The sequence below is a fragment of the Macrotis lagotis genome, chromosome 2 (genome assembly GCF_037893015.1).
Source record: "Macrotis lagotis isolate mMagLag1 chromosome 2, bilby.v1.9.chrom.fasta, whole genome shotgun sequence".
NCBI classification, from domain to species: domain Eukaryota; kingdom Metazoa; phylum Chordata; class Mammalia; order Peramelemorphia; family Peramelidae; genus Macrotis; species Macrotis lagotis.
Genome location: NC_133659.1, coordinates 197,375,599 through 197,387,990, shown reverse-complemented (window position 1 = coordinate 197,387,990; position 12,392 = coordinate 197,375,599).

Sequence of the window (12,392 nt, the reverse complement as noted above, 5' to 3'; positions counted from 1 at the left end):
TATCTCCTCCTTGCCCATCCTCAACCCTTGCCCATCCTTAAAGGCAAGGTTATATCTTCAATTTTTCCCCTAAATTCCTCTATAGCCATCTATCCGTGATAAGTAAGAAATGCTGATTGCTGTTGGCTATTATATAATCATTCTGCAGTTAAGTTAAGTGTTACAATCTGTGAGCAGAAACAGAGGAGTTGATGATGGCCAATGAAAAAGGGTGAGGGGAGGGTAAGAGCAAGTTCATGGTCATGGTCATGGTCATGGTCATTTTCTTTCCCCAAGTCAAGCCCTCCATCTTATGTCCTACTTCTAATCAAAAACAAGAAGTTATGTCATCACACCAATGAAAGTCACCATGCCACAACAGAGTATTAGATAATGTATCATCACCATCACTTTCTAATCCAGAGAGTTTATAAACAAGTTGTTTTCTTGACTCTCAGAATTATTTTCCATGTCTTTCCTCCATTCCCTGCAAGTTAGAATACTCCAGGGTACAAAAAGAAACTGGGGAGTATTAGGAAGAATGGAAATTCAGACAGAATCATGGTCTAAAATGTAGAGGATTATGAACAGGCGACCTAGGGTCTAATTCTTGCCTTGTCACTAACTAGCTGTGTGACCTTGGATAAGTCAACGAGTCAATAAGCATTTATTTAGAGCCTTCTATATTCTAGGGATTGTACTAAGTGTTAGGAATACAAAAAAAGGAAAAGTCCCTGCTTCCAAGAAGCTCATAGTCTAAAGGGGGGAAATAATGAATAAACAAGTTATAGACAGGATAAATTGGAGTTCCCATTAGAAAGAAGATGCTAATCTTTTTTTTAGGTCAGGCATGAAGTTTTATTCACTAAGATTTACTTGAATTTTCTCAGAGGGAACAGACATGGAGGGACAGGCATGGACAGAACTCATACAGGAAACATATCAAGCCCAGATCTGCTGAAGGATGATTGACTACCAGTTGTTGCCTCTAATTGATTTCTTGGCTTTGGTTCTGCCCCATGATGAATCCTGACTCAGACTCAGAAATGCAGATTTTGGAAAGAAAATAGAAATTTATTAAAGGAAGTTACAGCATATTAAGAAAGTAATAGAAAAGTTTAAAAGAGTTCATAGAAAAGACCACATGGATTGTTGATTGAATTGGTCAGGCCAGCTGGCCAGGGTTCAGCAGGAGGCTGGAAGGTACAAGAGGGAAGATGCTAATCTTTTTTTTTTTAGTTTTTTAGTTTTTGCAAGGCAATGGGGTTAAGTGGCTTGCCCAAGGCCACACAGCTAGGTAATCATTAAGTGTCTGAGGACGGATTTGAACTCAGGTACTCCTGACTCCAGGGCCAGTGCTCTATCCACTGTGCCACCTAGCAGCCCCAGAAGATGCTAATCTTAAGACAGAGTGGGAAAGGTTTGTTTTTTGGACAAGTTATTTCCTCAGTTTTTCTGAAACTAAATTTTCCCATCTGTAGAGTAAAAGAATTGAAATAGATTAGTAAGGTTCCTGCCAGTTCAAAAATGCTAAGATTCTGGGGCAGCTCAGTCAGGAAAATAAGAATAAAAGAGCAGCCCCCGTTAAAAAAAAATGAAATAAATAAAATAAAAAATGCTAAGATTCTAATTCACAATAACATGTAAGTGTCTGATAGGTTTGTCTTACTCAGAGAAGAGTAAGTACTTTAAAAGAGAAGTTTATTAACCCAAGTAAATCTCTGACTAGTGAAATATATGAGAGATTTTATTTTTAATCAGGGAGGCATTCCTTGAGCACTTTTTAAATTCACGGCTCTCCACATACACCAAAATTCTTTGCTGTATAGCAAAGTATATAAGGCTTTCAGTTTGTACTTTAAAAGAGAAGTTTGTTAACCTAAGTGAATCTCTGACTAGTGGAATTGCAGTTGCCATAGTAACCTAATTCCAGGTTTTTATCATCACCACTTCCTCTTCCTAGGTCTATGAACAGAAGTTACTTAGATACTTAACAGTATATTTAAAATCATACATTACTCTCCTTCACTCACTCTCAATTCCATGTGTAACCTGGCCAGACATTTGTTCTCCATGCTTCTGTTCTAGTTCTAGATATCTAAAGGATCTAACTCTAAGGCCTTATTTGTGTTATATGATACTAAGAATTCATATTTTGTGACTAATATGGAAATGTTTTACATGATTGCACATACATAACCTATATCTGATTGCTTACCATTTTAGGGAGTGGGGAGGGAGAGAGGGAGGGAGAGAGGAATGTATAGAATTTGGAATTCAAAATATTTTTTAAATGTTAAAAATTGTTTAACATGTAATTGGGGAGAAAATTATATCTATGTTTATGTGTCTGTGTGTGTGTGTGTGTGTGTGTGCATATATAGGATTATGGTATAAAACCTTGGTCCCATTTGAATTAGGTTACCTCAAGAGAAAAATTGTATCAAGTTGAAGAAGTGAGCTTAATTTCCATGGAAGGAAAAGATTTGAATTTGTTTATAAGAATCAAACTGTGAGTAAGAATTTTTTTATTATTCTCATTAAAAGAGTTTTTGTTGTTGTTATTCACTTTTGACCAAATTGTAGATCTTTTGATAAAATATATTCTATTTATAGAATAAAAAAGATTACAAAGACGGAAAAATAGGAATTATATTATGACATTCATATGGATTGAGAACAACTTGGCCATTCTCAAAGAGTAGTTGTTAATGGATGTCTCCAATAGAGTAAACTTATCTATAGTTGACTTTATGCTGTTTAGCATTTTTGTCAATCATTTGGATAAATTACAAATGAAGATGTTCATCAAATTTTGTGGAAGGATAGTTAACACAGGAAATGATTGAATCTTGATTCAGAAGTACCTTTATTAGCTAGAGCAGAGGTCAGAAAACTATGGTCCAAGGGTAAATTCAGTCTATCATCTCTTCTGTTACCAAAGAACTTTTTTTATTTTTTTACATTTTTTAAAAACAATAAACTTTATTTTAAATTGTCAAAAATCATTTTTAGCTCCCCAGAAGTACAAAAGTAAAGAGTACCAGATTTGATACACTGACCATGGTTTGCCAACCCCTAGACCTGATATAGATAGATAAATAGATACATACATATAAACATATGTACATACATACATACATATAAGCATACCTGCATACATACATAGATTTAGATATAATAAGATTAAATGCAGTAGTGATAAATTGACCCTTGAATACAAAAAAATCAATTTTTACAAGTATAAGATGAGAAGGACGTGGATAAATCAGAAATTCTTCTTTAAAAAAATTGGGGAGTTTTTAAAATTTATTTATTTATTTTTGAATTGTACAATTTTTCCTCTAATCTCACTTCCCTCCCCCCCACAGAAGGCAGTCTATTAGTCTTTACATTGTTTCTATGTTATACATTGATCTAAGTTAAATGTGATGAGAAAGAAGTCATATCCTTAAGGAAAATAAGTATAAGAGATAGAAAAATTATATAATAAGATAATGGGTTTTTAAAAAATTAAGATAATAGTCTTTGGTCTTTGTTTAAACTCCACAGTTCTTCCTCTAGATACAGATGGTATTCTCCATCGCAGATACCTCCAAATTGTGCCTGATTGTTGCTCTGATGGAATGAGCAAGTCCATTAAAGTTGATCATCACCCCCATGTTGCTGTTAGGGTGTACAATGTTTTTCTGGTTCTGCTCATCTCACTCAGCATCAGTTCATGCAAATCCTTCCAGGCTTCTCTGAATTTCCACCCCTCCTGGTTTCTAATAGAACAACAATGTTTCCATAATATACTTATACCAAAATTTGTTCAGCTATTCCTCAATTGATGGACATTCACTTGATTTCCAATTCTTTTGCCACCACAAACACGGCTGCTATGAATATTTTTGTACAAGTGATATTTTTGCCCTTTTTCATGATCTCTTCAGGGTATAGACCCAGTAGTGGTATTGCTGAATCAAAAGATATGCACATTTTTATTGCCCTTTGGGTATAATTCCAAATTGCTCTCCAGAAAGGTTGGAGGAGTTCACAGCTTCACCAACAATATATTAGTGTCCCAGATTTCCCACATCCCTTCCAAAATTGATGATTGTCCTTTCTAGTCATATTGATCAGTCTCAGAGGTGTGAAGTGGTACCTCAAAGATGCTTTAATTTGCATTTCTCTAATAAGTAGTGATTTAAAGCAATTTTTCATATGACTATGGATTACTTTGATTTTCTTATCTGTAAATTGCCTTTGCATATCCTTTGACCATTTGTCAATTGGGGAATGAGTTGTTTAAAAAAAATTGGGGAGTTTTAATAGAATTCAAGCTCAGTTGGCATCAGTAATGTGACATGGTAGCAAAAAAACTTATATGTGTACAATGTTCTACTATAACACTTAGCTCTTCCAAGCAATATGATCTAAGACAATTCCAAAAGACTCATGTTGGAAAATGCTATCTACATCTAAAGAAAGAGCAGGTGAAATATGAATGAAGATTAAAGCATACTATTTTCACTTTCTTCACATCTTTTTCATGGTTTTATTTTCTTTTTGTTCTGTTTCTTCTTTCACAATATGACTAATGTGGAAATATGTTTAACATAATTGCACATTATAATATGTATCAGATTCCTTCCTATCTTGGAAAGGAAAGAGAGGAGGCCGGGAGGGGGAAAAATTGGAACTCAAAATCTTATATAGAAAATGAATGTTGAAAACTATATTTACATATTTTTGGAAATATGAAATACTACCACATAAAAAAGCTAATATAAACTTGAGTTGAATTAAAAGAGGCATAGCTTCCAGGCATAAGATGGAGATAGTTCCACCATATTCTGGCATGTTTGTCATATTGTGTTCAGTTATGAATGCAATGGCTAAGATCATTGATTAACTGGAGATATCCAGAGAGAGGCATCCATGATAGCTGAGTCTTGAATCTGTCATATGAGAATCATTTGAAGGAATTGCATATTTTAACCTGGAAACTTAGGACAAGACAGTTGTTTTCAAGTATATGAAGGCTATCATGGGAAGAAGGACTTAGACTTCTTATATTTGTCTTCAGGACCAGTGGGTAGATGTTTTGTTGTTATTGTTCAATCATATCAGTTGTGTCAGACTCTTCATGACCCCATATGGGGATTTCTTTGGTAAAGGTACCAGAATAGTTTGCCATTTCCTTCTCTAGTTCATTTTACAGATGAGGAAACTGGGTCAAAAAGGGTTGAGTGATTTGTCCAGGGTCACGTAGTCAATAAGTGTTTAATAAGGTCAGCTTTAAACTCAAGAAGATGGATCTTCCTGATTCCAAGAACACTGCTCAGTCTGCTCTGCCACCTACCTGCCTGTAGGTAGGTGTTACAAAAAAAAAAATTAAATTGGATATCAGGAAGGCCTTCCTCAAAAGCAGAGCAATCCTAATGTGGAATAGACTGCTCAAGAAGCTTCTCTCTTTGGAAGTCTTCAAAGAAGAACTAAATACCCACTTATTGGATATGCTATATTGGGAGTTCTTTCATGTATGGGTGAGACTAGATGGCCACTATAGTCCCTTCCAACTCTCAATTTTGATGATTCTGTGAATCTTTAGAGGTTCTAAATGTTTTCTGTGTCATGGATTGTGTCTGATGAAGCCTCTGAACCCCTTCTCAGAATGCATAAAATAAAATACATAGAAAGTCAATTACACTGTAATGTGATTATCTAGATATGTGGTATGTGTACATATTTTAAAGGTCCTAGACCCCAAGTTAAGAATCCCTAGTGTAGGGACAGCTAGGTGGCACAGTGGATAGAGCACCAGCCCTGGAATCAGGATGACCTATGTTCAAGTCTGACCTCAGACACTTAATAATTGCCTAGCTGTGTGACCTTGGGCAAGACACTTAATCCCATTGCCTTAAAAAAAAAAGAATCCCTAGTGTGAAGGAAGCATCTTAATAAGAGGAAGAAATTGGTTTTAAATACTACTTGGACTGTGTTTTGAAATAAATTATGGATTCTAAGAATTAAAAAAACTGTTTTGTTTCCATCTTTATATTTGTAACATTTAACACAGTGCCTAGCATATTTTAAACAATTAATAATTTTTAAATTGAATTTATTATGTTTGAGCCTAACCACTCTTTAAGTTAAATAGCATAGGTATTATTGTCCCCATTTTACAGATGAGGAAAAGAGGTTAAGTGCTTGTCCAAAGTCATATAACCTTTAAGTATTAGAAAACAGAATTTAGGTCCTCTGATTCTTTTCCTATTAGTGCTCTACCTTTACGATACTTCATTCAGGAAAGCTAAAAACTCTGGTTTGAGAATAGAGTCCTATAGAAAATTCTATAATAACAACACTGCATTCACTGTGGGTTCAATCCTGATCTCTGTATCATTCTGAGGACCCTACTTAACTTTGAATCAGACTTGAGTATCAGAACTGAAAGGGTCCTTAGCAATCACAAAATCATGGTATAATGAAAGAATACTAGATCTTTAGTAAAAGGGCAAAGGTCAAATTTCTAACTCTGCTGTAATGCTTTTCCTATGAATGTGTTCAAGTTGCTCTTCTCTGATTATCATTTTCTAAATCTGTAAAATGGGAAGACTGGAATGGATGATCTCTAGGATCACTTCCAATACTAAATCTAAGATCCTATAAGTGATGAAACTGAAATCTAAGAGTATTTGGAGCCTAAATTCCAAGAGCAAGATAATGGCAGAGCCTTCCTCCTCCCACATTATGAACAAAGATGAGAGTTTATCTGCTTTCTAGACCAAATAGAAATCTTTAACTCATTATAAGTCTATCCTCCACACTTATAGGCTAGTCAATAGCTGAGGTCAGGGTTTTTCATTAAAGGAGCAAGATGCCACCCATCTTGCCTGTTTCAAAAATATCTGACATGTATTATCTAGGTTCAAGATCCTAATTTGGGTTGAAAGCATTGATTTTGGTGTTACTTGACCTTGGCCCCAGTTTTTTGTTACTTTCTCCCTTGGGCTGATAATTCTGGTTTTCTGACTTGAAATTATTGTCCTGTGGTGGAAAGACTATTTGACCAGGATTTAAGAAATCTAGGTTCTAGTCCCATTACTGTCACTAACTAGCTGTAACTTTGAGCAAGACATTTCCCATGTCTAGGCTTTCGTTTTTCTCATCTATACCAAGATTTACTTAGTGATCTTCAAAGTTTCCTCAAGTTCTGAAGCTCTGAGATTCTCTAATTCCCTGTCAGGGTTGTGAGTCAGCCAGTCAGTAAACCTTTATTAAGTACCTACCACAGGCTAAGTGCTGGAAATACAAGAAAGTTGGGTGGCAAGGTGGTGCAATGGATAGAGCACCAGTCCTGGAGTCAGGAATGCCTGAGTTCAAATCCAGCCTCAGAAACTTAATAGTTACCTAGCTGTGTGGCCTTGGGCAAGCCACTTAACCCTGTTTGCCTTGCAAAAACCTAAAAAAAAGAAATACAAAGAAAGTCAACATACAATCCCAGTCATCAATAAGTTCACAATCTAATGGGAGGGGCTACACTCATACAATTGTATACATAACATATATGATATTTACCATATATTTATCATATTATGTATTTGAAGAATGAGAAATAATTGGGAAAGTCTTCTTGTAGATTTTACCTGGGACTTGAAAGAGACCTGGAGGTGAAAATGAGAAGAAAGAGTATTCCAGGCATGAAAAAATGCTCAGGGTTAGAAGATGGAATATCTTCTTCAAGGCTGTTCTTGTTCACCCTTTGCCTTTGAAGAGGATCAATGATGTTATGAGGGTGATGTCTCAACTTTCAAGTGAAATTGGATCTGAGGCCAAATTGCACAGTCATCTACCTCAGTCTCCCTTCCAGAGACATTGAAGTACAGTGGCAGAATAAAAAATCAAGACAACCAGCAATGACACAGGATGTAGTAAATGACCCTGGCATCTTTGGCGTCTGACAAAGGTCTAAGCTCTCCACAGTGCCTGCGACAACTGTTTTCAAGGTAGAGCAAGGAGGACACTGTCATTGGAACAATGAGTATGGTGTGGGGTGTAAGGTTCAAGAAAACTGAAAATATGAATTGGACGTAGATTAAGAAAGGTTTTGAGCAATAGAGGATTATATATTGAGGAGTCACTGGAGTTAAGACCTTGCTTTAGGAAAATCACTTTAGCATCTGAATGGAGACTGAAGAAAGAAGAACCTTGTGTCAGGAAGACCTGTCAGTAGGATATTGCAATAGTCCAGACAAGAGGAGATAGGAGTGTGTAGGACAGAAGACCACCAACTATCTTTATACTTTTGTCTTCCAGACCTCTTTACCCATATCCTCCAAGAATCCACTCTCATACATATGATACATTTAAAACCCCAATGCAATTCTTATTTATGCTATAAATGCTAGGCACTGTTAATACATTTTCTTATTTTCAAATAACAGATGTTAAATAGATTTTACTTTTAGTTTTATATATATATATATATATATATATATATATATATATATATTCCCTTCCATAAACATGTGATAAGACAAAATTATTACAAACTTTCCTCCTTTACCAACAAAAGGTCTTATGAGATTGTTGACAATGTATTATCAATATCAATTTAATATCACAACAAATCAGATTACAAAATTTAGTACAATATTTCTCTTTTCCAAAAGAAATCAGTAAATATCCCTGATAATATAATTATATATTTATCTTCTTCATTTAGTAACCCAATGCCACTTTCCTTTAACTCAAAGGTATTTCAATAGAGTTTAAGATCCCAAACCAATGTAACAATTTAGGTTATTTAATTCCTCTTATTCTGTACAGATTCTGTTAGAATGTAACAACACTAATACCCCTCTTTTAAAAATCTCAAAGTGATTCCCTAAACTCTAGCTCATAAATGGGTCACCCTTAAAAATGGAATGAGAATCAACATTTTTAAGCTATGTGCCCAGAGCAGACACATTCATCAAACATGATTTCATTTCAATAAATGTATCTCCCAATCCTTGGTTTTTATTTATATGCATGTGGGCATGTTTGTGTGTGTGTGTGTGTGTGTGTGTGTGTGTGTGCTCCACAGGTGGGTGCAGCACCCCTCCAGCTAGACTCATGTTTAAAGTTAGAGTGGAAATTAGCCCTCTTATAACTTCTCAATCTTAATCACCATCTCCCTTCAAATTCTCTCTTTTCCTGCTTAACTCTCCCTGGCACAGCTTTCTCTTTAAGTAAGAGCCTCCCCCTCCTTTCTCCAGCTCCATCCACCAACACTGCTACTGCCAGCTCAGTGTGGGTGGGGCAAACTCCACAAGATCTTCCTTCCTCCTCCCTGCTACCTTCCAAAATTCCTGGGCTCAGCTCCCAGTTCCCCCATAGTTTAAAATTTAAGCTGAGTCCCCCAGTCCAGAAATAACTAACACAGATGACTTAACACACAAAACACACATAACACACACAACACACACACACAACAGTAGTATTTTATCATTTTCTTCTTATCTTTTCCTTTGCACTTTGACAACTCACTCTAGTTCTGTATCTATTCACCAAGGGCTATCTACATGCTTGTGCTCTGAGTGCTGGGCTTTGACTGCCCTTTTCGAAATTTCTAGGAAAGTCTCCTTCCTGCAGGCCAGTTACAGAGGGGTCGCCACCTTTCAGCAGTCACCCAAAGAACCTACTAAGCACCGTCCCTTTCACTGAATTGATATTTAGTCCTAATGTAACAATTCCAGAACCCCATTTCAGCTTACCTTTGGGTTATACAAGTATAACTTATGTGACTGATCCTCACCAGAGTTGGAGTTTCACTTTTTAGCACTTTCAGAGTCTTTGTCTGTTTTCTGTTCCTCTGAATCCCTCTCACTTCAGAACTTTATCCCCACTCAGTGAGACCTCTCAGTCAAGGCCAAGGACTATAGGGGAAATCCCCAGTTGGTGCCTGTCCTTAGATATCAACCTGGAGGGACCACCAGGGAGGGGGATTATCCCTAACAAGCACCCAAAAAGTCTTTCACCAACCCAATTAATTGAATGAGAGACTTCTCAAGGTAGAAACAGAAAGAAATTTTATTCCATTTCTGCAGAAATAGGGCATCACCTCCACCAGGAAGTCTGGTAGAGTGAGGTGAAATGGAAGAAGCAAGACAGATTTTTATACCTTGTAATAAACAAGTTTTGACTACATTTTCTCATACCCCCCATCCTGTCCCCCTCTATTGCCAAGGACTCACAATCTTGTTATCACCCATCAAGGTCTTTCTGCCCAGGAAATCACAGCTGTTGTTAAGGCAAGACATAATTCTTTCTTTAGAACCTGTCTTGGTTTTTTTTTGCAAGACTAGGTAAGGTTATTTTTACAGGGGTCCTTCTGTGAAGATAAGACCTTTACAATATCCTCAGGAAGGGGACAGTTTTAACAATATTTCTTGAGACAGTTCAGAGATCACTTTCCCAAGGCTTTGAGAATTTCTTCATCCCTCTTAGGAGTCTTCACCATGGTAGTAATGGGATCAGAGAAGATAGCATATTTGCCAAAATCTTCAAAGAGAGAGGGATGACCTTACTTGGGTAAATCATTTCCACATCTTTAAAATGGGAATAATATATAGCACCTACATCCTACAGAGTTGTGAGGATCAAAATAGAAAACATGTGTGTTAAAATGCTTTGCAGGGGCAGCTAGGTGGCACAGTGAATAGAGCACCAGCCCTGGAGTCAGGACCCTGAGTTCAAATTTGACCTCAGACACAATAATTACTGTGTGATCTTGGGCAAGTCACTTAACCCCATTACCTTGCAAAAAAAATTGCTTTGCAAACTGAAAGTGCCATATAAATGCAAACTCTTATTATCGGATCCTTCTTCTGCATGCTGTTGTAGAACCAGAGTTGTACTTGGTGTCAGTGGGTCTCTGCCTCTGATACTTATCAGTTATGTGACTATAGGCAAGTAACTTTATCTCTCTATACCTCAGTTTCTTTATCTGCAAGATAGGGATAATAATATAATAATACTTTTTTTTGCTTTCTCAAACTCACAGGTGGTTATTAGTATCTTAGAGGGAGATGAGGCTGGCAAACAACTAGTTGTCTAGCTGGAAATAAAGAGTGCATGAAGGGGAAAATTAGGTAACTTAGAGCTGGAAGACTAGGTTGGAACTATATTGTGGAAGATTTTATGTGCCAGAGGAGTTTGTAGTTTATCCTAGAATCCATTTGAGTACACTCTGAAAATTTTCCCAGCTTTGTAAAGGATAGACTGGAGAGGAGAGAGTGGAGGCCAAGAGGTTAGTTAGAAGGTTATTAGAGCTATTCAGATAAGACCCTAGTGCTCCTGCATAAAAAAACAAACTCTTAAACTACTCCACTTAAATCTCTCCTCTACCTAGCTCCCACACACCTCTCTCGGTTGATAGTCCATCACTCTCCTTCACACATTTTTACATTCCAGCCTGATAGAACCACTGGTTCTATACTGCCTCTCCTTTCCCTTGATCTTCCCCCTTCTTCTCCGTGCTCAGCATTCTGTACCAAAAATGTTACTTGAATTTGGTATTTCATTTTTAATTTCTATGTCTTTTCAAAGGCTGTAAAACCCTGAAACATTCAATCTTTTAGGTTCCATGCCTGGATTGCACTCTCTCCTCACCTCTTAGAAAGTCATTATTCATGTGCTGTCTCCTTCTTGATTAATCAAGAGTACTTAGCAAGTGCTTAATAAATGTGTATTCCTTACATACCTGCACCTAATGTATTCAAGGCAACATATAGAAAGTAAACATTGAAACAGCCCCTGCCATCAAGAAGCTTCTTTTTAATGGGGGGGGGAGGGGGAGAGACATACACAAATGAAGATGATGATGATGATGATGATGATGATGATGATGATGATGATGATGATGGTGTTTGTCCTTTGTTCTCAAAGATAGCCATGATATCAGGAAGGTGATGATATGACAAGGACATGAATTGGATTTGAGTGAGGGCTGCTGTGCTAAGTCACCAGCCTCACTTCAGAGCCAAGTAGGTCTAGTGGCTAGATATGGATCAGGATGACTAGAGATGTCTCTGGATGCAAGGCAATCAGGATTAAGTGATTTGCCAAAGTCACACAGCTAGTAAGTGTCAAGTGTCTGAGCCCAGATTTGAACTCAGGTTCTCCTAACTCTGGGGTTGGTGCTCTTTCCACTACAACACCTAGCTGATCTACACAGATAAGTAAATATAAATAATATAAGAAGGGAAGGTACTGGCAATGGATGACCAAGGAAGACTTGACGGCTTATGAGCTGGGCCATGAAGGAAGCTGAGGATTCTGAGAGGTGGAGATTAGGAAGAAGCTCTTTCCTACCAAGGGGGACATTACTTGAAAGGCAGAGAAGCAGAAAACATCCAGTTTGGGATCAGTCATAGTCTAGT